This window comes from Trachurus trachurus, assembly GCF_905171665.1.
Source record: "Trachurus trachurus genome assembly, chromosome: 24".
Taxonomy (NCBI): Eukaryota; Metazoa; Chordata; class Actinopteri; order Carangiformes; family Carangidae; genus Trachurus; species Trachurus trachurus.
The window spans coordinates 15699562-15712314 of record NC_139910.1 but is presented as its reverse complement, the minus strand read 5'-3'; positions in this window follow the sequence as shown (position 1 = coordinate 15712314).

Here is a 12753-nt window from a genome sequence, read left to right as displayed (position 1 = left end):
GTTTGAACGCCTATGGAAGCACGGCCTGAAGCTTCGTCCCGACAAATGCGAACTTTTTAAACGACAAGTGAAATTCCTGGGGCATGTAGTGGACCGCAGGGGGGTCATGCCTGACCCAGAAAAGGTATCGGCTGTTGTTGATTGGCCCACTCCCACTTCAGCCAAAGAGTTGAAAGCCTTCTTGGGCCTTGCGGGGTATTATAGACGGTTTGTCCCCGGGTTTGCTAAAGTTGCACGACCCCTAAATTCCCTTTTGATTGGCATACCAAATGACAAACGCCTAAGCTCCCGCCCCTTAAGTTGGTCACCTGAAGCCCAAACTGCCTTTGATAATCTAAAAAAGACACTAACTGAAGCTCCCGTGCTGGCCTATGCTGATTTTTCCAAGCCATTTGTTGTATACACAGATGCCAGCCACCAAGGGTTGGGAGCAGTGTTGGCACAAGTCCAGGAAGGTAAGGAGCGAGTAATCGCCTATGCCAGCCGGAGTTTAAACCCCACAGAGCGCAATGATGCCAACTACAGCTCATTCAAGTTAGCGCTAAAATGGGCAATCACAGAGAAATTCAAAGATTACCTGACGGGAGCTGAGTTTATTGTATATAAGGACAATAACCCTGTTGCTCATTTACAGTCTGCCAGGTTAGGTGCAGTGGAGCAGCGTTGGGTAGCCCAGCTGGCATCCTTTAACTTCGAAGTGAAGTACCGTGCTGGGAGGGAGAACATCAACGCAGATGCCCTCTCCCGGTTCCCTGCAGTTTGTCCCCAACCAGAGCAGCCGTTGACCAACACTGCAGCCACTGTAACATCAGCAGCAGTGGAACAAGAGGAGGACTCCCTGCTGCAGAATAACAGCTGGGTGGTTGAACAACAGGCCGACCCTGACATCCAGGCTGTAAAGAGGTATGTGGAACGAGGCTCCTATCCCCATAGCGCTGAACAGAGCACTCTCACGACTGACACTGTTAAGACTGTTAAAACAATAGAAGAGGCTCTGTGTCCGGGAAGGAGTTCTGTGTCGCAGATTCATCGAGCCTAATACTCTTGAGCAAATGTTCCAGATTGTGTGTCCAGGTTCAAGGCGACAAGATGTGTGGAGACGGCACCACGAGGCTGCAGTGCATGCCGGTGCAGGGAGGACACTTTGAGGCGCCGCTTCTTCTGGGTCGAAATGGAGAAAGAGGTGCGGGGTTTCCAGTCTGGGTGTGTGGTTTGCAGCTTGCAGAAAGACAGGGCACAACCAAGAGCTCCCTTAAACCCAGTTGCTGTTACGTACCCTTTAGAGGTAATAGCCCTTTACTTTCTCTCACTAAGTAGACCCAGTGACTCGTACCAAAATATTCTGGTCATGACAGACATGTTCACTCGCTACGCCTGGACTATGCCCACTCGCGACCAGACAGCTAAAACCACAGTACGTGCCATTTGGTCCCAAATTATACAGACTTTTGGCTGCCCTGCCCGGTTCCATTCTGATCAGGGTCCCAACTTTGAATCAGATTTGATGAAACAGTTGTGTGATCTGTATGGGGTCTCTAAAAGCAGGACTACTCCATATCACCCTGCAGGTAATGGCAGGGTAGAGAGAATGAATCAGACCCTGCTCACCATGCTTCGCACCCTGGAGGCCGAAAAACAGAGTAGGTGGCCAGAGTACTTACCCGAACTGTTACAAGCGTACAACAACACAGTACATTCGGCCACAGGGTTTGCTCCATCTTACCTGATGTTCGGCCGGCACCTCAGACTCCCGGTAGACGTTGGGCTGGGGGTTGAACAGGAGAGACCAAACGGTGGGCTGGGAAGCTGGGTTCAAGACCATCACCAGAAGTTGACGTACGCCTATGATCTGGCACGCAAAAAGATGACCACAGCTGCTGAACAGACAAAACGCCGCTATGACCAGAAAGCTAATGCTACCCCTTTGTTGACAGGCGAGCGGGTGTGGGTCCGCAACCGAAACAGACAAGGCCAAGGGAAGCTGCACGGAGGTTGGGACCCCGAACCTCACATTGTACTAGAGACAGTAGGGGACTCAGGACTGGTGTACAGGGTGAGGCCAGAGAAAGGGGGGAGGGAGAAGGTTTTGCACAGGAACTCTCTCAAACTGTGTACAGGTTCCCTGCCACAACCACAACCCCCAGCCTCACAACTGACCGGAGGAAGACAAGCAGAATTGCCTATGTTTTATTGTGTTCCTGCCCCCAACAGGCCTGCAGACATTGAGGTACCTCGACGGTCCTCTAGACCAAATCTGGGAATACCACCAGAGCGCTATAGACTATGAGAGAACTGTTGCAGAGACTGCTAACTATTAGCTGTGGGGGGATGTGACGGGGTCAGTTTTAGTGTTGTATGTTTTGATTCTTTGTTTTCTTGCTGTGATTTAAGTTTATAGAGCATGTTAAGTTTTGGTGTTTTGTTATATTGCATGTTGTGTTATTTTGCAGTAGTTATGATGTTTGGTATATTTTATAGAGTTCGTTATTTGAGATTACTTTGAATTGGTGTTTCTTTTTTTACAAGCTGACCTTGAACGTCACTCAGCCAGCAGACTAATCACCGCAACAAGCCGCAGCTGGTGGCATGCGCAGGTATAACCTTTTTATTTAGGCAGCGGCAGTGAAGCAGCAGAGAGGCCAAGGGCAGAGAACCAGCCAGATCACCAGGAGGCCACCATTACAGAAGACCCTCAGACCTGAAGTGCAGCAGCCTGTGTCTGTTCGGCGTAACAACTCCAGCCTGGGTGCATGACGTAAAGTTATCACCCAGGAAAAGCGTGAGTGTTATTTCCCAATTGAGTTGCAGACACGGAGAAGGCCGGCTGCAGGGCCAGGCGAGAGGAGGGAGTGAGAGTGTGGACAGGTGTGTCGTCAGAGAACTGCAGGTGGCTGTGTTTCTGCGTCAGCAGGCGGAGTGCTGGACCCGAGGGGACCCGTGTGGACCATAGATGGAAGATGACGGCCGGAGTTGAGAGGGAAGCATCGTGGGATACTAGAGGGGTGTTGTTGCGATATACCCCTCTCCCGGTTAAAGCAGAAGTAAGCGATCCGGTCGTTTTGGCTAATGCTGCGTTCCAGGCAGGCTTTTGAAACCGTAAATTACAGCTTCAAGTCACAACTTACGACTTTGTAGCGTTTCAGGCAACCCACTCGTGTTTTTCCGACCTGTTTTACCTGTGAAAGTCACTATAACGGCCACTCGTAACTTCCGACCCGTGAACTCGTACCAGATTGAACTGGTACCACTTCACAGGTCGGAAAAACACGAGTTACGAGTTTCCTTGAACGCACCATAACAGTCCTCGTCCCTACGTCACCACATTCACGGCGTCCCTTGGCTGCACACACAGCCCTGCATGCCGTTCTCTCTCCTCATTGGATAAAAACTGTAGGATACGATAAATGTTTTCTCCTCGGCTCAGAGCAGAGCAGGGTGACTGACAGACCCGTGTTTCAGACCAAACACTCTATGTAAGTGATTGCTGTCGGAAGATATAACTATTTAAGACTTATATTAACACAAATATATCACTTACTTCTGCTTTAAGTACCTCTCTATTGCCTATTTTAAACTTTGGATTTTATTGGGATTTTAAACCGTGGAAATTTCTCCTTTTAAATCGCGGAACCCTTTATCTTGACCACGCGTTGTTTCCTTTGTCCCTTCCAAAGGCCTCATCCCCCCCCATCACCTCTGAGGATTTGAGACCAGCATCTGGTCCTGAGAAGGATTCCTCCAGGACTATCCGAATCCAGAAAAGGAGAAACTTTGGACTGTTTACAATAAATCTTGGTGAACTTTTTATTTTATCTGTGGTTTTTAACTCTGCTCAAATCTGATTTTAAAAGAACCTGTGCCAAATAGTTAGAGTCCTGGGCTCTTCAACCCAGGTGGCGTTGTCGGCAACACTTTTAAACTAAATTATTATTTTTAGTTCAAACATAGCCACGTGACACTGGTCCTGCTTCTGTGGTTTCCAAACCACAATTTTAGAGAAAAGCATTGAAACAAAAGTAAAAATGTCACTTGTCACAATGTCACTTGATTCGTTCGTAACAAGAGTAGTCAGAGTCACATGAGGCCAGGGGTGCCAACAAATCAAGTGACATCAATGGCCTAAATGGTGACCCCTAACAACCCTGTAATAATGAAATGAAGAAGACTGTTGGATGATAAATGAAACGTCTTCAACTATCTATAAAAACTCAAGTTGCCTTTGTTTCAACTACTCATTACTCTTCAGCTCCCGAGCAGCTCGGAAATCTGGACGGCCCACAACAAAAGGTGTAGGCCTGAGCCAACAGTTGACACCCATATGATACAAGGAAGCTACTAAATGTTTATAAATTGACTAAATTTAGTTTGCAGTTTATTTGCAGGAGCAATGGCTTAGGATAAATACAATTACAACCACGATCACTCAGTCAGTCAGTCAGTCAGTCATGGACATTTGCCGTTATAGGGCTGGTCCTGCTTTTGTGGTTCAGCCAAAATCTCTAAGAATCAAATGCGTCAAAATATTTTTTTATTTCCTAAATCATTTTCTGACTTTTGATAACCTTGCTCCACACAGGGCACTTCATGCTACCAGAGGTCTATACTGTGACACTCATGGTGGGTGCAGACCATGATCTACCAGCTAACATTAAGAAATAAATCTCCCTCAGCAATCTAAACTCTCCTCTGATCTCATCTGCCATAAAACCGGACTTGTCCTTTGGAGTAACAATCACATTTCTGAAGAAAAAAAAAACATAAAGCCCTGTCTCTATTCAACCCATAGGTAAAACTATGAGCCCAGACAAACACTGGCCAATAAATAACAGCTATAAATTCCTTTATGAATTATGACTGTGCCTGCCCATTTATGATTGTGCGATAAGTCAACTTTTCATGTACTGTAAAGGTAATATTCCTTTGAGAGGCTGAAGATATAAGGACCACGTTAAAGGTAACATGAGTGTGTACTTTCAGTGTCTGAGTGTCTACATGTGTAGGCCTTTTGATGTGTGTGCTCTTGTGTGTGTGTGTGTGCGCTCAGATATACACTCCCACTCTCACACTCAGACTGTGGTAAGTCCAAGCCAGCGCCACATCAGTCCATCATCACAGATATGGCTCGTGGTGAGATAGCAGGTCTGGCGGCGCACAAGACATTTTGTCCACTCTGTCATGTTTACTTATAATGATAAGCTTTGATGGATTCCCCACAAGCTATAGACACCACGGCGCACATGCACACACACCATCTAATTCACTAATACACATGGACAAAACCAGAAAAAGCAAAACAAAGTAGAAAGTAGATATAGATTGGGGGGAAAAAAGCTGTATTTCATAAAGAACAGGTAAGGCATCCATATAAATTAAAGGTAATAGCCCAAAAATCAAATGTAAGAATGCATTATAGTATTTATATTCATCAGATAAGAAGGTTAAAGTTCAATATATATGTATATCTTTTGATGTACAAAACAAATATTTGAAAGAGTTCATGAATAAGCGTTTTAAATCATTTAGCGCATACTGGTCAAAGTTTTGTGGACATAAGAGAAGGCCCACAAGCTGCCGCCTGAGGGGAGTAGATGTGTTTAGAAATGGATTCCCTGTGTGATTTAGAAATCTCTAACAAGGCAGGTCCATGAGGAACATGTAAAAAAATTTAAAAAAAGCTTCAGTTCCTCTACCATGAACGGGACAAGGCTGGGTCGTCCTACTGTTAAAGTCAGAAATATACAAAAGAAAAGGAAACACTGCTTGTGATGAATTCCCCTCCTTCGGTTTAGTCTAAATCAAACAGTGTCTGTGTCAAGCTTGATGTTGCACTCTGATCTGTTGCTCGGCCTGTATAGTGTTTGCATCTGTTTGGTTTACTTTAGCCTGGCACTGGGCCAGGACCATGCACAGACTGGCCCACCACAACTGTACTGGACCAATTAAAAAGACTAATGAGGCCCGTGCTGATCCTGTCACCCCGAGGGCAGGGAGGAGGGCACAGACATGGCAGACTAACAAGAGGAGAGCAGAGATGTCACAATGTTGGTTGGCTGGTGATCAATGACTTGATAATCAAATGCAAATAAAATACAACAACAACAAAAAAAAACCAACAACATAACTTTGCTCCCATGTTAATGAATTGGTCTTCTGTTATAAATCTGCAACATCAGCCATACACTTTGTTTACATAATCAGCACACAGCTGCTCCCATTCAACAGTATTAAACACTCAGTTGTACATGTGTATCATGGTAACCTGTTGTTGAGGTGGATTTATTAAACTGAATGGGTGATTTAGGTATGATTAGAAAAACTGACCATTCATTCACTGAGTTCTTATCATTTTAATTTTCTGAGAACACTGCTCACACACATCATCAGTTTTTAATAAGATCCAGAGTGATTTATTTATTATCGTTATGGTGCAGACACAGACTCAGCAGGAGGGCGACTGGAGCTGCCCAAGCATGCAAAGAAATGTGTTTGAGCAGCACCTGAACTGCAAAGTGCCCACTTAGAGATTGTAAAAACTTTATTATCTACAGTATACAGTATATGATGGGGTTTTTTTTCTTTGTGATTTTGTGACTATTCTTAAATAGTTGTGTCGTATCTCTGTTTACTGAATGTGTGTTTGCCAGATTATAAATGTTGTTGTGCTCTTGGGTCCCTCTTGAAAAAGTGACCGTATTTAAATGCTTCTGGCTTCTTGATTACCCAATAGACTTATTTTAGGTGCAGTATAGATTTTGCTTTAGATAAATTTGGGTTATTTTTTATGCACTTTGACTCATTTTGGTGCTGCAACTTACTTTACACAGTTTAAAAATAGTCACCTGTGCACTGACTTCAAGTCGCTGTAGCCTGATTTGATCAAAATATTTCATAATTATGTCCCATGTATCTTTGTCAGAGCTCCTGTTGATAACACCACTATTGATGTTACTGCCAGTGCCACAGTGCCATCTCTATATGTTATTCCAAGTCATTTTACAGTAAAAGTGAACCTGGAGTGCAGCTTTCACTGCTCACCTACTCACCTCCACTCCCCGTCTCCCATTTGTTTTATGCTTATTTGCACCCAAGACAACAACATGGCCATGGGTGAAATTTAGGGAGTGTGTATCTGACAAAGAGAGTGAGAGAAAATGACAGTGAAAGGTTGAGGATAAGAAACTCAGAAACAACAGTGTCTTTCTTTCACTGCTTTCCTTTTCCTTTTTTTTTAGATCATCTCACCCTTCTTCTCACTCTGTCAAGGCCGCTCTTTTCTTCCTCCTACTTGCTCGGCCGAGAAAAGGTCAGAGTAAGAGAGAGAGAGCAATAGACACACACACACACACTCACACGTCCAGGACTGTCCGACCGCAACCGTTACAAATCTCCTCCGCCTTATCCAGAACAACACACTGATAAGTGTGTCTCCACTCCCCATCCGACAGATCCATCTCTGAAAACATCTGACACACACGTACGAAGATGTGGAAATAAATCTCTGTGTGTGTGAGTGTATGTATGTGTGTGTAACTGGCAGATTAATGGTTCAGTTTACTCCCACTTGCTATAAATGAGTCAAACCAGAATAAAAAGAAATGAAGAGAGTTGGGTTTGGGGGGTTTAGCTTGACACACTGATGTTGTGGGATGATAATTAACAAGGTTTAGATGACTTCGGCTGAGTGTGTGTTTGCACTTTTTGGGAGTGCTGCACCTGCGACTAATGATGTGAAACTTGCCAGCTTCATCTCCTGCAGCTGTCCACTTCGCTCTCACTCCCCACAGATCAACCTTGCGCCCGTTGACCTGCACCCACACACACAGACATGCACATAGACACGCACACACCTAATACAAATTTCCTGGTATGACAATAGCCATTTGACAACCTGGGGCTAAGTGCCTCCTTAACCTAGACTCTGGTAATTAATTTCCTGACTTTTCCACTAGTGAATTAATGTTTTGTGGACTAACACCAACCCTGACATCAGAATCTGTCAAACTGCACTGCGGCTGTGATGTATTTTATGGAGATACATGGGCTGACGGGTGTCACATAAAATAACCCCAGCTTTATCTCTGACCTGAAAAAGGCAGCTTTATTCTCCACGTGATATCTGAATCTGATACAAAGTTGTATCAAGCTTGAGGGGGAATTGATTTCTTCAGAGTGAGGTCAAAAACCTGTAAGTTATGATGCATTCATTGATTCCCTGAACTAAACGAATGTCAGTCACCACTGAAATATTGTGACAAAAGTGATGAGAGATAACAAATGACAACAATTTTGCTGCCTTGGGATATACTGTATGTGAGGCAAAGAGCCGAGCTATTTTTATAGATGTGGATGAGAAGATCCTCCTTATTGAGAAGCTCGGCATTTGGGAATTTTGATAAGAAACAGCTCATTAAATGCACAATTTATATCTGCTGTGGATGAGATCCTTCTGTTTATCTTATGGAGGGTCTGTGGAAGCAGGAGATGAGGACATGTAGTTTTGGATGCATTTTGATATGAATTTGTTCCCCAGATATGCAAGGTTTATCAGCTGTGATGTGGAGAGATTTGCATGGATCAATGTCGGGGCCACAGCTAGGCCAGCCGAGGCCATCCTGTAGAATTTTTAAAAAAATGTATAAGTTCTCTGAGAAAAAAACCCCCAAAACTAATGTAAAGATTTAGATGAGCTACACTAAATTGGATATAAAAGTAAAATTGAACCATTTCTTATAATTGAAGAAACTCTCCCCAGGTTTCCAGAGTGTCCCAAATTCACAGTGTGTGTGTGTGCGTAAGTGTGTTTTCATGAATTAACCGTACAGTATTTCCTTGTGTCTGTGTGTGTGTTTTTCGTGGTGGACGTGCGGGGCCACTGGGTCGAGGTGGGCTGGGTCCGTGGTTCCCACAGCCTGTGTGGAGGCAGCCTCTGCAGCACTATCAGCCTCTGTCTCCGGCCGCCCCCCCTCCAACCCCTCTACTAGCACCAGCGGGCCCCCTGACGTCAGCCCTGGCCTGATAACGGGGTCCACAGCGAGCAGTAGAGGAGAAGAGGAGGAAGAGAGGGGGAGGGGGTGGGGAGGGTTTGAGATGGAGGGATGAGGTGGAAGGAGAGCGGTCGGCCAGCAGGGAGGGAGGGAGGGAGGGAGGGAGGGAGGGAATGGGGTTACACTAACAGAGCCAGCGCTGGATAAGACCCCTCAGACTGATAAGACAGAGCAGAGTGTGGAGCCTCTTTTGTTTTCCACTGCTCCTCCTGTCTGGTGGCATCTCCCTTCTCCTCCTCTCTCTCTCTCTCTCTTTCTCTCTCCTCATCCACTCTCAGCTCCTTTTTTTCCAGACTTCACCAATTCGTGAAGCTCCTCTCCTCTCCTCCGCAGCCCCCCTCCTCTCTTTGTCCAAACAGAAATATTCCTGTTGTTATCGGGACATGTGTATGACGGTCCCTTGATGGAGGCACCTTTTCTCCCCCGGGTTTCCTCATTGTGTTTTTGTTTTCCCTTCCAGTGCTTTTAGAGCGGGCGGGACCAACCTTTGACTGACAGGAGGACGGAGTTTTTGACATTGACGAAAAAAAGTTCACACACTTTGTTTCCAGTCCCTCCTCGACGTCTTACTCTGCGTATCTGTATCCCTCTCTCTGCATCTTCTTGCAACACTCACACCTCTTTAACCTTCTCTGCATGAACTCTGCATGAACTCTTCATAGACACCACAATCTATTGTTTTGATGATGTCACCTCACCTTTGCCTAACCTGAATCTTACCTCTAACAAGCCCCTCCACGTTCAAACAAACCGCTTTCCATCTGCCTGCCACATCACACTGCAACTAAGCCCCATGTATCAGCATATTAAACACTGGCTCAGGCTCTGCATGTGTGTGTGTGTGTTTGTGTGTTCCCTATTTGCTCTTCAGGCCTTCTCTCGTCTACGGACTTTGGCCACTGCTTATCACAGGGAGAGGTCCTGGGATCCCTGAGTCTTCAATGCTAAAAATACATTTGCCATAGCTAATATGCACACACTGATGTGCGCATGCACTCACACACACACTCGCAGTGTCATGGGACATCCCACCATGAGGCTGTCTGTCAGATATCATCAATATGATTGGTCAGCGGTGGATTCAGCATGAGAAACCGTCAGCTGGCTATAACAAGTCTGAGATATTCCTAAATTTTTAAAGCTGATCTTTGAGCGAGCAACACCCAGGAGTGGAATTTCAAATATTAGCATACAAGCGTCAAAGAAATATCCAAACGTTTGAGTGAGTGAATTGGTTAAGTAGCTTTACAAACGTCGGAGAGCATCAGGAACAAAAGGGGATTTGATAATTGAGTTCTTATCGTCCGTAATTGAGTGTTGTGTGATGTGTTTGCGCTGCTCTTCAAACAGTGTGAACCAAGAATCCAATCCAGCACTTGAGCACGACACATATGAGAACCTGCAACTGAGGAGTTAATAATTTATTCAAAAACACACTCGTGGTTAACGGTGTATGTGTGTGTGTGTGTGTGTGTGTGTGTGTGTGTGTGTGTGTGTGTGTGTGTGTGTGTGTGATGATCTGTGTTGCTGAAGCCAAGGTGTCTTGTCGAGAAGACTCGTGTCTCCCCAGTGTGACTCCCTGACCTTACCTGCTCAAACACACTTAATCCACTTAATCCGCAAGCATAACACACAGATACCTTAGGGTAACACACAAATCCACACAACACACGCACACACACACAAGAATGATCCTACAAGAAAACAGAACGTATTAATAGAAAAATAAATTCTGGATTTATAGCTGTAGACTCTCATATAGATAAATGGGCTCAACCTTGTCCAAATAAGCCCCTATAAAGTAAACCAGGAATTAACATGGCAGCACTTGCAATTTCATGAGACACAATATGACGTAGTATATGAATAAATGGTTTTAGTGGGATGAAAAACAACAGAAACTCAGATTAGTGGCCACAGACACACAGAGAATCAGACTTAGTGAGTTTCTCTATAAGATTAAGAGCAGCAGCAGCATGGTGGGAAGTCAGAGTGAGATAGAGATTTTCATATCAAGAATTGAAAGTCGAGCTGTGGGAAGTTTGATTTAAAGAGCAGCAACAAAAAAAACAAAAAAAAAACAGTTATTTCACTTGTCACAAAATCATCCAGAGAGGCAGTGAGAGCTCTATGAGTCGAGTTTTTCAGTGCAATGAATGAAATGTTCATTTATGTTCACATGGCCACAATCTGGTTCATCAATTAGTAACTAATTAAATGAATAATAAAATCAGCCGGTCAACATTTTAATGAGAAAGCTGAATGATCAGGACAAAAAAAAACAACAACCTGAGAGTGATCAGATGTGATCAGAGGTGTTTATGAGCTCAAGTCGCACACAGTGAGGCGACATTGATTAGCACTGTTTCACCAATATCAGCTGATCCTTGATGATCAGCTCGATCAGATAAAACCAGACAAACAGGTGAGGTCAGCAGAAACAGATACAGCAGAGATGAAAGGCCGCTCGCGAGAAGAACGACAGCTTCCAGCTTACTCTGCAAAACTGTGTGTGCGTGGAGAAAACCAAGGAGTACAACTGTGAGATGTGTGTGTGTGTGTTTCCTTGGTCTCTGTTGGCTCATATTGACAGGGTGTTCTGCCTCCTGGGTTTTCCTGCTTCTCCATTTGAAGTCTTCTTCCTGGAGCCAGGAGTCTACCAGCTTCAGTGTGTGTGTGTGTGTGTGTGTGTGTGTGTGTGTGTGTGTGTGTGTGTGTGTGTGTGTGTGTGAGGAAGAAGGGCCAAAGTAAGTCACCGACCCCCAAATGATTGAGTCTCTGGCCCAGCCAGGACGGGGACAGTTTTCCTGGTGCCTGGTGGTTTGGAGACACACAAACACTAACACACACACACACACACACACACCTTCCTCAGCAACAGTCTGCTGCCGTCCGCCACATTCCAGCATCTCTATCTAGTCCCTCAGCCGACACCTCCTCATTCATACACACTGACAGCAAACACACAGTGCACGTCCACACACAGATGCAAAGAATCAAGGCTATAAACACACACACACACGCATGCACAATTGCACACACACACACACACACACACACACACACACACACACACACACACACACACACACACACACACACACACACACACACACACACACACACACACACACACACACACACACAGTTGAAGGTTTTGATGAGCTCTGGCCTCTGTCACTGTCAGTGATACAGCCTGGCATGTGCAAACACACAAATCAAAACACACACTGTACTGTAGAATAACAGAGAAGAGGATGAACTCTGGTTGATTTTGTGGTATTTTGGTAAACTCTTCACCCTATATTAGCTCAGATTAGACTCCAGGGTGTTGTAGTTTGTATGAAGAACGACACCAAACTCTGCTGCTGCTGAATGACACTGAGCGATCATCTAGCCCACCAAACGTGCAGAAATCATGTCGAAAAAAAATGCTCCATGTGATTAATCCATATTTCATCCTATATGTTGTCCCATTCCCCTCTTCACAAAGCAGCACACACACACACACACACAGACACAAACACATACACATACACACATCGAACCTCTATACATTAACTGGAGCCATAAAAGCATGAATCATCTCTGACTTTGGTGCAACTTTGTGCCCTCGCAGTCCAACAAAACCACACCTTGATATTATTAGCCAGCAATTGGTGGATGTGTTATCAGCCTGCAGTTACACATTGATGACAGTTCCCCATTT